Source organism: Mytilus trossulus, chromosome 1 (assembly GCF_036588685.1).
Source record: "Mytilus trossulus isolate FHL-02 chromosome 1, PNRI_Mtr1.1.1.hap1, whole genome shotgun sequence".
Lineage (NCBI taxonomy): Eukaryota > Metazoa > Mollusca > Bivalvia > Mytilida > Mytilidae > Mytilus > Mytilus trossulus.
The window spans coordinates 34,035,812-34,054,043 of NC_086373.1; the positions used below are offsets into that span (position 1 = coordinate 34,035,812).

An 18,232-nucleotide genomic window follows, 5' to 3' on the forward strand; every position below is an offset into this window, starting at 1 on the left:
CCGAGAAGTATTTCTATACCCTTCCTAAGACTTGTATCTACGTCTGCATTCTTATTTATGAAACAAAGCAATATCAACTTTTGCATTTTTTTCTTTAAGTTGAATGTTTGTCATTCATAATATAATTCCAGCAAATGAGATTTTATACATACTTCTTGGTTATTAACACCTTCAAATATTCGGCTTTGGTCGTTCCTGACAAGAAGGTAGATCTAAAAACATGATTTAGACGTCTGGTTTTCATTTTTTTTTATTCTGGCTTACCTAATTTGTTTAAGTACAGCGCTTTATAAGAACAAGCCAGAGTGCAATATGCATGTGATTTATGAGGGTTTCAGATTTTATCTATAAATAGCCTAGAAGAAGCAGTACACTACCAACAATTTGACTAGCGTTTACATGTACATTAAATGCCGCTATAAAAACAGTACTTCTAGGAAACATTACTAATCAGTACATTAAATGCCGCTATATAAACAGTACTTTTAGGAAACATTACTAATCAGTACATTAAATGCCGCTATATAAACAGTACTTTTAGGAAACATTACTAATCAGTACATTAAATGCCGCTATATAAACAGTACTTTTAGGAAACATTACTAATCAGTACATTAAATGCCGCTATATAAACAGTACTTTTAGGAAACATCACTATTCAGTACATTAATTTTTATATCATTTTCAGTAATGTTGGGAAAAAGTTGATAACAGTACTGAAAATTACAGTCATTTTTCAGTACTGAAAATTTCAGCCATTTTTCAGTACTAAAAATTTCAGCCATTTTTCAGTACTTAAAATTTCAGCCATTTTTCAGTACTGAAAATTTCAGTCATTTTTCAGTACTGAAAATTTCAGTCATTTTTCAGTACTGAAAATTTAAATCATTTTCAGTACTTAAACTTTTTGTCATCTTTAAGTACTAAAAGGCTTCTACACATACAATATAAGGTCAATGTCAGAAAAATATAAAACGTTTTTATACTGCAACTAGTTGTATTTATTTTATATAAAATATTGTAACAAAGCTCTATTGTGTACGACGTCAATTTCATCATGGCACACTTTCTCCACAATCAGGGGTCCATGAAGGGATAAAAATAAGTCTTTCTTTTGTGTTACGATTTGAATAGCTATCAATTTATTAATTTATGTTGCAGTATAAAAGCAATATTAGGTCAATGTCAGAAAAATATAAACTTTTTTTGTGCTTGGCGCAAAACTGGGGAAGGGCTCGGTAGAACCTCGCCCTTCCCCAGTTTCTTAGCCTTATACAAAAAATATGTATGAGACTGCGAAACTGGGATAGGGCAATATTTTACTGCGCCCTTCCTTTCCCCAGTTTTATTCAGAATACTAAAAAGTTTATATCTTTATGACATTGTTCTAATATTCTTTTTTTCTTACTGTAAAAAAAGATAAACTAAATTAAAATTGATTTTTAAATCGTAACTGTTATATATTATTAGCATGAATATCAAACTGTTTGTATCCCTTAATGAACCCCTGATTGCGGAGAAAGTGTTGCATGATGAAATTGACATTGCATAAAATATAGAAATCAACGACAACGGAAGCCCGCAATGAACGGTGTTTTATCTTTTGCTGACGACAACTTCCAAATCTACTTAGGACCAGGATTTTTTAAGGTAAAAAGTTACGAAATATATCAAAGTAGTTCACATTTCATTTGGTTAGTATGGTGGTGATCACGAAATCAAATAACGTGTTAAAACTTGGGGCATTTTAGTTGGTTCCAACATGTCCGTCTGGGGACAACTCGGACCGTCTAAAAAAGACAACTCAGACAAAGACAAAAGGAACATGTTTACTAAGTTTCAAGTTGATTGGACTTCAACTTCATTAAAAACTACCTCGACCACAAACGTTTACCTGAAGTGGGACAGACAGATGGAGGAGTGCACGCACAGGCCAGAAAACATAATGCCCATAATTGAGGCATAAAAAATGTAAAATAACAACTTTAGAAAATTATGTATCTAGTATATTGCAGCAAAATAGGCTAGAAAGGGCTAAAGAGAAAAACAGTATCAGCGAATACATTGGTTCATAGAAAATTAGACTTTGAAATAAATAAATAAATAAAAGATTAAAGGAAAAATAACGAGTCTGATGAGAAATATCTAAATTGATATTTCCTTTTTATTCCAATTTTGAGTATATATAAAATTATATCGTAAGCATTAAATTTGCCTCAATGTAGTTACTGCCCTGTAATAAAAGTGAGGTATGTGTATCTGACACAATAAAGCTCAAGTTAAATGAAATCCTTTTTCAGACATCTCAAGTATATTTTAAATAATATTAATAATTTTATTAAATGAACTTTTCAGAAGTGTTTCCCGACTTTTTTGGGAAAAAATGAATTTTATGAAGAATCTGTTGCCATCTAATACTTTCGAATAGACCTGCAGAGTAAATTTTCAATGCATTGTAAGTCAGGTTATGTATTTTGAAACGACCACAGAACAAACCATTTATTTTGTGATTATCAAGGCTCCCCCCCCAGAATATTAAACAGTTGCCTCCTTAGAAGGACACTATATGGACAACTAGCTGGATAAATAATAAAACACACGGACAATAACAGTAAGGGTACGACCGTTTGTTATTCTAAGGATGGGAATGGGGCAGCACGATTTTTTGCGGATTTTTTTTTAATTATTTTTTAAGTCTAAAAAATTGTCGCTAAGCATGCCTATTGATTCCAGCTCTTACTAGGCCACCATATTTATATTCAAAGACCTCCTGCCACCTCCCCCTTTTAACCCCAAAATTTAATTGATTTTCTACACGAGTTTAAATTTATTGATTGTTAGTTGTTTTCTTTTAACGTCAAGCGACTAATATTTCATATATAGTTTAGACAGGACGCGAAATTTAAAGTCATGCACGAAAAATGTATACAATATCATAACAAGTAAGGAAATGTGGTATGACTGCCAATTTGGTAACTATCAACTGGAGATCAATGAAGTAGTTTTATTAATTATAACCAACCGTGCGGCCTTTGACAAAAAATGACAAATACCCATACTGTATATCAGTTTATATAAAAGGCCACGACAAAAATTAGAGGCTCCAAAGAGCCTGTGTCGCTCACCTTGGTCTATGTGAATATTAAACAAAGGACGCATTTGAATTCATGACAAAATTGTGTTTTGGTGATGGTGATGTGTTTGTATATCTTACTTTACTGAACATTATTGCTGCTTACAATCATTCTATCTATATTGAACTTGGCCTAAGAGCTTCAGTGGAAAATGTTAGTTAAAATTTACAAATTTTATGAAAATTGTTAAAAATTGACTATAAAGGGCAATAACTCCTTATGGGGTCAATTGACCATTTAGGTCATGTTGACTTATTTTTAGGTGTTACTTTGCTGTACATTGTTTCCCTTTACAGTTTATCTCTATCTATAATAATATTCAAGATAATAACAAACTAGAGGCTCTCAAGAGCCTGTGTGGCTCACCTGTTACTGTATTTACTGATGTCAGTCATCTTGGTTGGTAGGTTGGGTCTTAAGGCACTTTTTTTTTATAGATACCCTAGTTATGATTGTGGCCAAGTTTGGTTAAAAATGGCCCATAGTTTTAGAAAAGAAATTTTTGTACAAGTTACAAAAATGACGAAAAGTTGTTCAATATTGACTAAAAAGGGCAATACCTCCTTATGGGGTCCTCTAACAATTTTGATCACGCTGACTTATTTGTAGATCTTATTTTGCTGAACATTATTGCTGTTTACAGTTTATCTCTATCTATAATAGTATTCAAGATAATAACCAAAAACTGCAAAATTTCCTTAAAATTACCAATTTTAGGGCAGCAACCCAACAACAAGTTGTCAGATTCATCTGAAAATTTGTGAGGGAATAGATCTTATTCTGATGGACATTTACATCTTGAAGGATTTACCCTAAATGTCTTAGTTTCAAAGATATAAATCAAAAACTGCATTTTACCACGATGTTCTAATTTTAGCCATGTCGGCCATTTTGTTTGGAAGGCGGGGTTATCGGACACATTTTTTTAAACTAGATACCCCAAGGATGATTGTGACCAAGTTTGGTTAAATTTGGCCCAGTAGTTTCAGAGGAGAAGATTTTTGTACAAGTTACAAAAAATGACGAAAAGTGGTTAAAAATTGACTATAAAGGGCAATAACTCCTTAAGGGGTTGACTGACAATTTTGGTCATGTTGACTTATTTGTAGGTCTTTCTTTGCTGAACATTATTGCTTTTACAGTTTATCTCTATCTATAATAGTATTCAAGATAATAACCAAAAACTGCAAAATTTCCTTAAAATAACCAATTCAGGGGCAGCAACCCAACAACGAGTTGTCAGATTCATCTGAAAATTTCAGGGCAGATAGATCTTGACCTGAACAACAATTTTATCACTTGTCAAATTGCTCTAAATGTTTTGGTTTTTGAGTTCTAAGCCAAAAACTGTATTTTACCCCTTTGTTCTATTTTTAGCCATGCGGCCATCTTGGTTGGATGACCAGGTCACCGGACACATTTTTTAAACTAGATACCCCAAGGATGATTGTGACCAAGTTTGGTTAAATTTGGCCCAGTAGTTTCAGAGGAGAAGATTTTTGTAAAAGTTTACGGACGACGGACGACAGACGACGGACGCAGGACGACGGACGCAGGACGACGGACGACGGACGCCAAGTGATGAGAAAAGCTCACTTGACCTTTCAGGTCAGGTGAGCTAAAAATGTGAAACAATTAAGACGAAATAAACTAACGGCATAAGGGACGACATCAAAAGTTCAATGAAGGATAACTAGAGGCTCTTAAGAGCCTGTGTTGCGCACCTTGGTTTATGAGTGTATTAAAAAAGGAAAACGATGGATTCATGACAAAATTGTTTTTTGGTGATTGTGATCTGTTCGTAGATCATACTTTACTCATCATTCTTGCTACTTACAATTTTCTCTATCTGTAATGAACTTGGCCCTGTAGTTACAGAGGAACACATTTTGTAAAAACTTACCCAAATTTACCAAATTAATGAAAATTGTTAATTGAAAGTTGACTATAAAGGGCAATAACTCCTAAAGGGGTCAATTGACCATTTCGGTCATGGTGACTTATATGTAGATCTTAATTTGCTGAACATTAATGCTATTTGCATTTTATCTCTATATATGAAAGCATTCAAGATAATAACCAAAAACGGCTAAATTTCTTTAAAAATTACCAATTGGGGGACAGCAACCAACCAACCAGTTGTACAATTCATATGAAAATTTTAGAGCAGATATATAAAAATATACTTTAATAATGATTTTGGCTCAGTTTGGTTGAATTTGGTCCAGTAGTTTCAGAGGAGAAGATTTTTGTAAACAAATTACGAAAAATTGGTAAAAAAAATGACTATTAAGTGTAATGACTCCTTAAGGGATCAACTTACCATTTCGGTCATGTTGATTTTTTTGTAGATCTTACTTTGGTAAACATAATGGCTGTTTACAGTTGATCTCTATCTATAATAATTTTCAAGATAATAACAGAAAACTGACAAAATTTCCTTAAAATTACCAATTCAGGGACAGTAACCCAACAACCCATTGTCCGATTCATCATGCTTTGGTTTCAGAGTGATAAGCCAAAACATACATTTAACCCCTATGTTCTTTTTTTAGCCATGGAGGCCATCTTGGTTAGTTTGGTTAGTTTGGCGGGTCACCGGACTCAATTTTTAAACTAGATACCCCAATGATGGTTGTGGCTAAGTTTGGTTAAATTTGGCCCAGTAGTTTCAGAGGAGAAAATTTGTTTATAAGTTAACGACGACGGACGCTCAAAATTCGGATTTGTGGACATATTTTTCCTGTCGACAGGAATACATAACTTTTTTGTATTAAAAGATAAACAGATAAACATAATCTGTTTTATGTTAAATTATTTGTAAATTCTGTTTTATATATAAAATGTTCTTTAAATGTGTGCAATTTGTTGGGTTTTTTTCATCAAATAATCCATATTTTTTTAACGAAAGTTTACTTTTGAACACTTTTTTTATTTATTTTTTTTAACTGAAAAAAGTTTTAAATGTCTGAATATCTATATTATTTCTTTTTATTAAACATAATTTGGTTAATTTATAAACTCTGCACTTTCCCTCTTTTTTCCCAAATTGAGTCCTGTTACCAGGAAATGGTAAACATATGATCTAAGGGTAGAATATTTTTTTGTTAAGCTCATGTGGCTCTATTGAACTAATAAAGTTTAATTCCGCGGTCACACTAGGCAACGATCGCAACACGATCTGTGAAAAAATGCAAATGTTGACGATCGTAGTGCGATCTTGAAGATCACAGTAAGGTCGTATCACGGTCGTGGTGAGGTTTTCAAGTTCGTGATGAGCGTATACAACTTTGAACATGTTCAAAGCAATCGTGGTGGAATCAGGTATTAGTGAGTTCGCACTAAGGTCGTGGTAAGATCGCAAAGGTCGCTGTATCATTATAGCGAGAGCGTAGTAAAAGCGTGATTCTATTCGGAGAGACCAGTACCATAGTGTGGAAACGGAACTGTACGGTTTTCCAATAATTTGGTCATTCGGGAGACTGTCAAAAGGGGCCCCGACATTTGCAAAATAACAAGTTGCTTGATGAAAATTTGATGAACTCTTATGTTTCTAACTTTCTATATATAGCTATGTAACGTTTCTGCTTCAAGTTTTGGTAGCTAAAATATTCTTATAAAGAACCAATAAAATAATAAGAAAGCTATGTGCATCCAAACGTTTTCCTTAGAATGATGGAGCTCCATGTGAAACGATCCAATTTGTCACACAACAGCGATCAAAAATGTATAAAAAAACATCGAAAAATGTCTAAAAAAAGCATCGAAAAATCAATGTTTGCTACCTGAATTTCCACATGTACCTTTTCTAATATATAGTCGTACCTGTCTGAAAGTTTTGAAGTCATTGTTCCAGAAGAAATCCAAATATATTCATTTTCTCCATGTCGGATATTTTTATTGACTGTAAAATCGCTTGCAAGTTTACTGTACAATCACTCTGAGCCTTCCTGAACAATATATATGAGAAGAACATAAACCGTGTACTATCTCTTCTGCCACATTCATGATTAGTTTATGTTTTCCATGATACTTCTGTCATATAAATATTTATTAAAACTACTGTAATCCAATGCTGCAACACATGTCTGGAATGAGTTTCTCTTCTTTTTCTGTTACAATTTAATATCTGATTCAGTTAGTTATTTTGTATTGTTATCAATTTTTTATACCTAAATTACACACTCAAAAGTTGCGTCTGCCTGAGTTTTTCGATTTTTTTTTATTTTGTGGAATTTCAGGGTGTTCTGTGGTTTGGATCCCGCACCTGATCTGAAATCGTCATTGATAGTATTAAATGATGATCCGATCATTCAACTGATTTTTTTATAGTTGGGTCTTGTGTTGTGTTGTTTTTGTCTCTGATATAGTCACCTTAAAAGGGTTCCTTGATAGGATCTTAATTGTTAAAATGACTGGTTTTGTGCTAATTTCCATTTCAAATACCATATATAAATATAATAGGACAGACAATGAATATGGAACGCCATAGCTGTGTCACAGTGGAAAAATGGAAAAAAATTGATTTTGATACTTTTTGGACATTTTGTTAAAGATTTTGTAAAATCAGTGATTTTGTTATATTTGAAATATTTCACTAGGGATTTTGATATTTTTATTGTGCAAGATTTAAGTCGAGTTTAGAAGATTAAGCTAATATAATTTCATGTTTTAATTTGTTTTTTTTTAAATGGCGACATTTTACTTCAAAATGATCTATTATTCCTGAGACTACTATAACACATGTTATAGTAGTCTCAGATTATTCGTATTTGACAAGCCAAGGCTTAAATCTCATAAATAAGTCTGTATGTTCTATAATTATTAATTATTATCTACATGTATGTATTAATTTTTCTGTTATCCCTTATTTGAATTTTCTCACTCATTTAGAGAAATATTTGTCAAGTACAAATAGTTTTGGTTTGTTATATAAACTATGCTAAAAAGGGGGGATTTTCCAATTTTGGGACAATAACTAACACTTTCAAAACAAGTTAAAAGAGCAACGGGCGTATCATGCGCTAAAGCGCAGCACTTTATTATCAGTACTGTTATCATTATGTTGAGTGAAATAAATATTATGTTCTGAAGACTGATCATTATGTTCAGTAAAATAAATATTATGATCAGTTCAAACAACTTTATGATCAGTGGTCAAAATGTTTTATGTTTGGTTGAAAACATATTATAATAGGTGGTTAATCAATTACTTTCAGTGCTTTTTTTTTTTATTATGTGGTGTTGGTAGACTTCCGAAAATAACCGAAAACATGTATATTTCGGGTTTATTTTCATACTGTCAACATGTCGTCTGCTGTACAACGTGCTCTTGCAGAACTTAATCTGCAAATCTTTCAAATTAAAAAGTTTAAAGATGATAGGATAGAATATGACACTTTTCAGCACCTTATTGATCAAGACTTGATCAGACTAGGTGTTGAAACTATTGGTAATAGAATAAAGTTTAAGATTGAGGGAAGCGATGAGGATGATTCTGTGACTATATGACACAAACATTAGCAACTATAGGTCATCATAATGCCCCCAATAATTAGAAAAAGCACCCGCATAGTCAGCTATAAAAGAGGGAGGAAAGATACCAGAGGGAGTGTCCCCGAAATGCTGTGTGGTAGACAGTGTTATTAATTAATTACTAGCGCCCTTGGGAAAACTTCAAATTTCATAATTAATGTATTTCATTGTTAAATAATTTACATGAAGCTTATATAAGTATATGTTTGTTAATTGCATAGCTTTTGCTATTTGAATTCGTTGGTTAAAGACATTTATTTATATTGTAAAGTTTAATATTTGCATCGTCGCAAAATCTTTGGTTACCCTCTTTCTATACATTCAGTGAGAAACTTATATATTTTATAGATCATACAGAGACCAACTTAGGAAATTGACAATTCATGTCTATCCTTTTTTTTATGCGTTTTGTTATTTGATTTAGCCATGTGATTATGGATGTTCCGAATTGAGTTTTCTCTTATACCCCAGTCCCACTAAGCCAATCGCACTACGACCGTGGAAAAAATGCAAATTTTGATGATCGTGTAGGTCGCAGTAAGGTCGTTCCACGGTTGTGGTGAGATCTTCAAGATCGTGAAGAGCATGGCCAACTTTGAACATGTTCAATTCAATCGTGGTGCGGTCGTGGCGAAATTAGGTCGCAAAAGAGCTTACCAACCAGAGAATTAAGTTAATAAACACAAAGCTGTAATAAATTCCAGTAATTTTAAGTTTTGGAAGCTCTTTGGTATTTTATTAGGTACTTTAAATGAAAAGAAAAATTACAAGTAACATATCATATTAGTTTAAACGAATAAACACTAGGGACTATATTCGTGAAAAACAAAGCAAAGAAGAACAGACAATTGTGATCTCGGTCGTATATTGGTATGACGTTGGCGTCGTTGTCGTCGTCGTCGTCCGAAAACATTCAAGGTGTTTTCGCACTTTAACTTAAGTATAAGTTAAAAGAAACCTGTGAAATTTAAACACAAGGTTTATGACCATAAAAGGAAGGTTGTGATTGATTTTGGGAGTTCTGGTCCCAACAGTTTAGGAATTAGGGACAAAAAAGGGCCCAAAATAGCATTTAACTTGGTTTTCGTACAAGAACTTTCAGTAAACTGAATTCTATTAAGTTTTAACATAAGGTTAATGACCACAAAAAGAAGGTTGGGATTGATTTTGAGAGTTTTCGTCCCAACAGTTTAGGAATTAGGGGCCAAAAACGGCTCAAAACAAGCATTTTTCTTAGTGTTTGCACAATATCTTTAGTATAAGAAAATAGAAATCTATGAAATTTTCACGCAAGGTTTATGACGACAAAAGGAAGGTTGGGATTGACTTTGGGAGTTTTTGTTTTCTTATAAAGCTGCGCCCTACGGAGCATCTGGTTCTTTTAGTGGCCCAAAAGCGTGGAATTCATTATCCAGTGAAATAAAAAAAATAAAAAAGTATATCTACTTTCTAATACTCTTACAAGTCATTATATTGTTTTAAGTGTCAAATGTATGAGTTAAGCCACAATGTATTATACTATAGGTGTTTTTTATACGACCTCAAGCATTTTTTTGGATCGTATAATGGTATGATGTCGTTGTCGTCTGCGTCGTCCGAAGCCCAATTGGTTTCCGGACAGTTTCTCTTGTTTAAAAAAATAGATCTTAATGATTTTTTTTCAGAAGGGTCAATACCACAAAAGGAAGGTTGGGATCGATTTTGGGGATGGTTGTCCAACCGTTTTGGAATAAGAAGCCCAAAACAAGGATTTTTCTAGTTTAAGGATAATAACTTGTGTATAAGTATTTCATTTGCTCTGAAATTGTACCACAATGTTTAAAACCACAAGTAGAAGGTTTGGATTCGTTTACGGGGTTATGGGTAAAAAATTTAGGAATAAAGGGCCAAAAAGGGACCAAAAGCAAGCATTTTTCTAGTTTGAAGACAATAAATTGTGTGTAATTGTACTGACCTCTCTAAAATTGTACCACAATGTTCCACATAACAAAGGGGAGGCTAGGATTAAGTTTTGGAATAATTGCCCAAATATGTAGGAATTAGTGGGGCCAAAAAAGGGCAAAAAAGAAGCATGTTTCTAGTTTCCAAACAAAAAATGTTTAGGTGAATGAATCTCTCTGAAATTTTTACACAAGGTTCCATGCTACAAGGGAAATGATGGGATTGAGTTGAAGGGTTATTGCTTAAAAAGGGGGTTTCAATACAAAAAAATTAGGGGGGTTAAATTTTTTAAGGGATTCCTTTTTTTCAAACTTTTCGAAATTCGAATTTTGAAAAGTTTCAAGAAGAAGCCTTCAATTGAACATGTTTAACCCCGCCGTATTTTTGCGCCTATCCCAAGTCAGGAGCCTCTGGCCTTTGTTAGTCTTGTATTATTTTAATTTTAGTTTCTTGTGTACAATTTGGAAATTAGTATGGCGTTCATTATCACTGAACTAGTATATATTTGTTTAGGGGCTAACTGAAGGACGCGTCCGGGTGCGGGAATTTCTCGCTACATTGAAGAACTGTTGGTGACCTTCTGCTGTTGTTTTTTTATTTGGTCGGGTTGTTGTCTCTTTGACACATTCCCCATTTCCATTCTCAATTTAATTCAATTGCACAGTATTGTACAGTAGATTTGTTAGATCTCTGGCCACATTTTTTTGGTGACAAAAACCTTAATATGACAAAAATTCGATCACAATCCAAATTCAGACAGTATCAAGCTTGAATATTGTGACCAAATTTGCTCCAACCGTTCAGGGTTGGACCACTGCGGTCGTATAAAGATGTGCCCTGCGGAGCACCTTGTTGTTGTCATTATACTTTGTTTGTTTAGATCTATTGTTTACATTTGTATATTAGTAAATTATTCATTCATGTAGTTGATATTGTATGTAGAGAGCCTTATTGAAATTTGGTTTAATCCTAATGAGTTTTTATTATTATTATTATTATAACTCGCAACTCAACTTTCAAAACTCGCAACAAGACTTTTGTAACTCGCAACTCGACTTTTGTAACTCGCAACTCGACTTTCGTTACTCACAATTCAATACTCGCAACTCGACTTTCTTAACTCGCAACCTGGCAACTCGAAACTCGATAAAAAGTGAATCTCTTACGAATTGTCGAAATGATGTCAGAGGCGGATTAAGGGTGGGGGGGGGGGCGTACAGTCCCCCTTTTTGGAAAAAAAACCCTGCTTGCTTATAAAAAGAATCACCGAAGCTTGACTGGAGTGAGGCCCCTCTTAAGCAGTCAGCGGGCCCCCACTTGTAAAAATTACTGGATCCGCCACTGGATGTCGCCATCAAAACTGTGTCACTTAATAATTGTCTCCGGGTATATTGTTATGCAATCTGTAACTTTACTACAATGGTTCTTTTATAGTTGCCATGGTTAGGGTTTAAGGGTTGTTTTGTTTTAAAGGGACAATAATTTGATGGGTTTTTTTTTTGGGGGGGGGGGGGGGAGTTGACGAATAGATCTAATTATTTTGATCTGTTGCTACGCAAGTTTATATTTCACTACAGCAAAGCTTCATTTTTAGGCAGTTAAGCTGCCTTATGCGAGCACCCTAGATTTGTGTTCTACCCAATAAATGCTGAATTATGTGCCATTGTTATTATCTAGCTGGATGTTATGTTATTTATAACTAATTGGACAGTTTTTTTTTATACTTTTAATTCTTGATTACAAAAAATATGATCAGAAAAAACTGAAATGATCGTAGATTTATCAAAAAGTTTTGAAGTTGCACATAGGAAGTAGGGCACATTAGGAATCTTTATGTAGTTTATTATCCCCTGAGATTTTGACTAAGCTGTCAAAGAACAAATGTATGAAATGTTTAATCGCCGAAATCTCTAACGACAAGTAGTTTAGATTTCAATGGCAAAAGTCGTAGGAATATTGTTTGTCATCAATACGTAGTCAATTACGTCAGTAATCTTAATAAGTTCGACTGATCATGCTGTTGGCGGCAATTTTAAATTATAAGACGAAATTTTTGTATCTTTTCAATTTGGAGGCAGGGGTTCAAATTAGCGGCCTTCCACTAGCGGACATTCGACTTGGTTAAGCTATGCTCGACATTCCCGACTTGAGAGGAAATAAAAAAATAACTTTGCAAACCTTTTTACCAAAGTCGGCTCCTAATAAACGATCTCAAAACTTGTTTTAGCATTACTATAATATGCATGACAGCGATGTTCATTTTGTTCAACCGCTAGCTTTATACAGAAAATCGCCGACAAATAATGTGTAAATTCGAGTAAAATCGTATCTGACAAAAACAACATTGAAAACAAAATGGCTGATATGAGGTACAAATGTAGCACTCCACAGTTAGGTGTGTAGTTTCGCATTTTGGCCCGTGAATTTTTCAAATATGAGAGCTAGTGTGCAATAAAATTCATTTTTGGATAGCTGAGTATTAAAATAGCCTTTGTATTTACATTGTCTTATCGGGGCCTTTTATAGCTGACAATATGCGGTATGGGCTTTGCTCATTGTTGAAGGCCGTACTGTGACCTATAATTATTAATGTTTGTGTCATTTTGGTCTTTTGTGGATAGTTGTCTTATTGGCAATCATACCACATCTTCTTTTTTATTTTTGTATTGGGTTTATATGAACATCGATATTATGTAATAATAGGCTGTTTTCTGTATGACAGTCCGTATTTGCAGGGCCCTACCATACATTGGTCCGGCGATTATTGCACGAACTTTTTGTGATTGGATTTTACGAAAAAATGAGGCGAAAGTCACCCATTTTTTATTTGATCATTAGGAAGATTTATGAAAACAGTTTCTAAAAAGGTATCACGCAACGGCATTGAAATTCTAGTTTGATCCAAATTTAACATGTTAACCCCCCTTTTTGCAATATTTTATGGTTAATAAATGCAGAATGTTGCCATTGATAAACATAAAAGGAATTAATTTTCACTCTTTTAACTTTTGAACATCAAATCTATAAAATATACTGATAACATACGTCTGTACATGTACAACACAAACAGTTAGGTTAATGTATTAGAAATCCAGGAATAGGAGATGATTTATAAACATTTTGTGGCTAATTTTTTACTGTGGAGTGCTACCGGAGACGAAAACTACAATACCGGATTCGATTCCGGAAGCGGATATCGGTAATTCCGGGTTTTGGCGATCTTTGAAATTTTAAAAAAATCAAACAGATGGCAAAATACATCTTTGCATGGTAAATAAATATAAACACTAGAATTGAAAACCAAAAGATATATGTAAAAGAACGAAAGAAACAGAAAATATTTTGTACTGAAACTCAAAATTACTTTTTGACAAATATTAATGTCAAAATCCAATACAATGTGAGTCTTTGTGACAGCTGGGAACAGTATATCTAACAATGTATATGGTCCTGGTGACAGTATAAATTTTCTTTAACAGTAATGAATGTTGGTAAAGCAAGTTAGATGCTTTTAAAGTGTAAAAATATTACTGCAATTTCAATGGGTATCTTTTTCTCAATTTTGATGGGTCAGTTAAAATAGCAGTAAGTTTCTTATTGTACACATAGAGTGCAACTAGATTATATGATATCTGAATGTAAGCAAATCATATGATATGTATGTGGAGTCCTTTAGGGCACTCTACCCCTCCTGTTTGATAACTTTGAAACTGATGAGATCCCCACCTCTCAACCATATATATATTCATATATGGGACTATATAACTGATCAAATGAAAAATAGGGGGAGTCCCTGCAGTCACCCAATCCCTCCTGTTGTTTGAGAACTTGGAAACAGTCGAGATCCCCACCTTTAAAGTAAACCATATATTTTCATGTACTTGTATGGGACAATAGAACTAATCAAATGAAATATAGGGAGAGTCCTACCAATCCTGTTTGATAACTTAGAAACAGATGAGATCTCCACCCCTCAACCATATATATTCAAGTATTGGTCTATATAACAAATCATATGAAATATAGGGGAAGTCACTTGGGTCCCCTACCCCTCCTGTTTGAAAACTTGATAACGGTCGAGATGCAGACCCCTAAACCATATATATTCATGTATGGGACAATATAAAAAATCAAATGAAAAATAGGGGTAGTCCATAGGGTCACCCCACACCCTCTTGTGTGTGTTTTGAGAAACTGTAAAAGATTCAGATATCAACTCCTAAACCATATTATTCATTCCTGTTTGTCATTTTAAAAAGATTGAATGACATACTAGGTCAATATCATAGGCGTCACATATGCATAACACTTTGTTAGAACTAACACCTGTAATTTTATTCCAAACTTCGACATAATGGACTTGGGGTGAAGGTGGGAGTCATTTACATTTACTATGGACAGGTCGGTCAGACCTCACCATTGACCCCTGTAGTAGTAAACATTTGTCTGATTTGTGTCTCATAACTTTTGGAATGTAGAACACAAACTCAGTTTACTTTCCAGGGAAGCAAGTCCATTCATACTTCTACAAGCTCGTACTAAAGAACTAAAATCAACTTGAACTACTAACAGTCAACTAATACCAACAATTACGATCAACTAGAAGAACTGCAATCATTGCGAATTTGTACCACTGCTGACTCAAGACTCATGACCATGAAAAAAGTATACTTGATATATATGTTGCTATTGAAAACCTTGATAAAATATGAATTATTTGCCTTAATGATTTAATTTAATTCATTAAATGAACATACATGTACAATTATATATGAATGTTTAATGTTTGTTCTTTTAAATCTTTAAAAAAAAATTGAAGCAATATTAATATTGCCACAGTTTTCATAATTATGTTTGCCTTGGTTTTTGGTTAACTGCCTACAGTGCTTTAATACAGCGCTTTGATTACTTTTTTATACGACCGTCAAAATTTTGACGGGACGTATTATGTTATACAAATGTCCGGTGTCCGTCCGTCTGTCCGTTTGTCCGGCGTAAACATGTCGGGCCGTAACTTGAGAACGACTTATCCAAATTTCACGAAACTTATTGTAGTTGTTTCTTGTGATAGTCAAATGATCTGTATACTTTTCGGTCAAAATAAGATTAAAACGTTTTGAGTTACGGCACTTTGTAACTAAAATAGGGGTGTGTTTTTTCACATGTCGCACTGTATATCAAAATCATTTTTTGATTATTGCTTTAAACTTTACACACTTCTTAGTTATATTAATTTTAAGATCTGTATACTTTTTGGTGATGATTCAAAATTTCATTTTTGAGTTATTGAGTATTTTGTAAAAAAGGGGGAGGGGATTTTTACATGTCGCGCCGTATCTCAAAAACGATTTATGGTTATTGCTTAAAACTTTACACACTTTTTTGTTATATTAATCTTAAGATCTGTATACTTTTTGGTGATGATTTAAAATTTTGTTTTTCAGTTATTTAGTATTTCGTAAAAAAAGGGGGAGGGTATTTTCACATGTCACGCCGTATCTCAAAATCAATTTATGATTATTGCTTAAAACTTTACACACTTCTCTGTTGTATTGATCTGAAGATCTGTATACTTTTTGGTGATGATTTAAAATTTCATTTTTCAGTTATTTAGTATTTTGTAAAAAAGGGGGAGGGTATTTTTACATGCATGTCACGCCGTATCTCAAAATCAATTTATGATAATTGCTTAAAACTTTACATACTTCTTTGTAACATTAATCTTAAGATCTGTATACTTTTTGGTTTTGATTCAAAATTTTATTTTAGTGATATTTAGTTTTTTTGGGTTCATATGTCCCTCTGTATCTCAAAAACAATATATGGTTATTGTTTAAAACTTTCTCAAAAAATATTTATGATTATTGCATTAAACTATTTATGATTATTGCATTAAACTATCACACAAGACGACAGGCGTATCATGCGCTCATGGCGCAGCTGTTTATTTTAATTTGTACACAATTTACTTCCTGCATTTTAAGTTGCAGAGAGTTAATTTTCCTCATGCTCTGGGCATGTTGTGCAAAATAATTTCTTTCAAGTCTTATCAGCCTATAGTAAAGTTTTAAAAAAAATCCATTTAAAAGAATTGGTTGTCATATTTGTTTTAGCCCACTTTGCTATATTCATAAATTTTTATCCGTTATCATTGTCCGTTTACTTATCTAAAATTGTAAAAACTGTTTTCCTCTGCATACTAATGAGCTTAATTATTTTACCAAACTAGGGAAAAAGAAATCTTCATAGGGATACATAGATTGAACATTTTCTAAATGGATCCACAGAACTCTGTGTCTCACCTGCAGTTGCTGCTGTTAGTGTAAAAGTGTGATGTTGACTATAAAAGTGAGTATATTTATCAGTAAAATACAGAATTTAAAAAATAATATATGTGCATGTATCATACTCCATCCATGAACTATGGATAATTAAAACAATGTTATAGCAATAACTAAAAAATATTCATAGATCTAATTTTAAGGGTTAACTTATTATAGCTCTTCATCTTTTATATACGATTTGGATTTTAAATATTTTGACCACGAGCTTCACTGAAGAGACAAGTTTTGTCGAAATGCGCATCTGGTGCAGAACAAATTCCGTAATAATAACCCTGATTGGTAAGGTTACCGTAGTATTTGATGATTATTTAAGAAAATTGTACCCTGAATTTTATATTTAGATTTCAGCAACAGAATGAAGAATTCCAAGAGTCTAATACGGTTTATTTAACAGGATTTTATCATTGAATCAACATCCTACAAGAATATAACATACAAATAAGTAATTATGTGCAGGGAAGAACATTTAAACAAAACTGTAAGAGACATACAGTGGTGTATTTTTAAAGAGATCGAAAGAACCTGTAATAACTTGCCATGAGTGTATATTTTCCAAACCAGAAGCTCGTTCATAATAATATACAATTTAAATTAAAATTATTGTATGAACATTACAGATAAAGTCTCAAAATAGAAAATTTAGTTTCAAATGAAACATTTAAGTACAAAACATTGAAATAGTCCTTTCCATGTTGTGGGACATGTAGAAAGTTTATGCTTTCACCATTCATGTAGCTCCATATAGAGGAATACCATACCAAAAAAAAACGCATTCGTATCCGACAGCAATCAATCGATAAAAAACACCAATTAACATGACATGAGACAAGCAATGAGAAGGTTCCTACCTTGGTACAGGCGTTTGAAAACTACTGAAGAGCTGTCTTAAAAAGGCATTAAAGTTTTATTTTTATTGAGAAAATATATGTCAAATTTTAATTTTGTTCCCACTAATTTGTCATGTAAATTATTTGATACTCTTATAAGACCTATTTTGACATACAACTCTGAAATTTGATTTATGGATAATTTTCAGTCAGCTTATAGAGCATCTAATAGAGCTGCAGTAAATAATACATTTTGTGATACTCTTGATTAACAGAAAAACATCCCTTTGAGAAGGTTCATTCTAAATTTTGTAAAGCAGTATTAGGACTGAAAAAGACAGCCACTAACATAGGTGCTAGATCAGAATTAGGTAGATTTACTTTGGACTCCTATATAAAAACTCAAACACTCATGTTTTTTTATAGAATAAATTGTAATGATATTAATCCC

General features: G+C 33.0%; 1 long non-coding RNA gene across 1 annotated transcript; it reads left to right on the forward strand.

Annotated features, from left to right (window-relative positions):
* The first annotated feature begins 1,517 nt into the window (after nucleotides 1-1,517).
* Nucleotides 1,518-17,904, forward strand: LOC134707594 (uncharacterized). Its single transcript, XR_010105733.1, has 3 exons — nucleotides 1,518-1,650; nucleotides 16,840-16,958; nucleotides 17,303-17,904. It is a non-coding gene; the product is annotated as an uncharacterized LOC134707594 (long non-coding RNA).
* The last annotated feature ends 328 nt before the right edge of the window (nucleotides 17,905-18,232 follow it).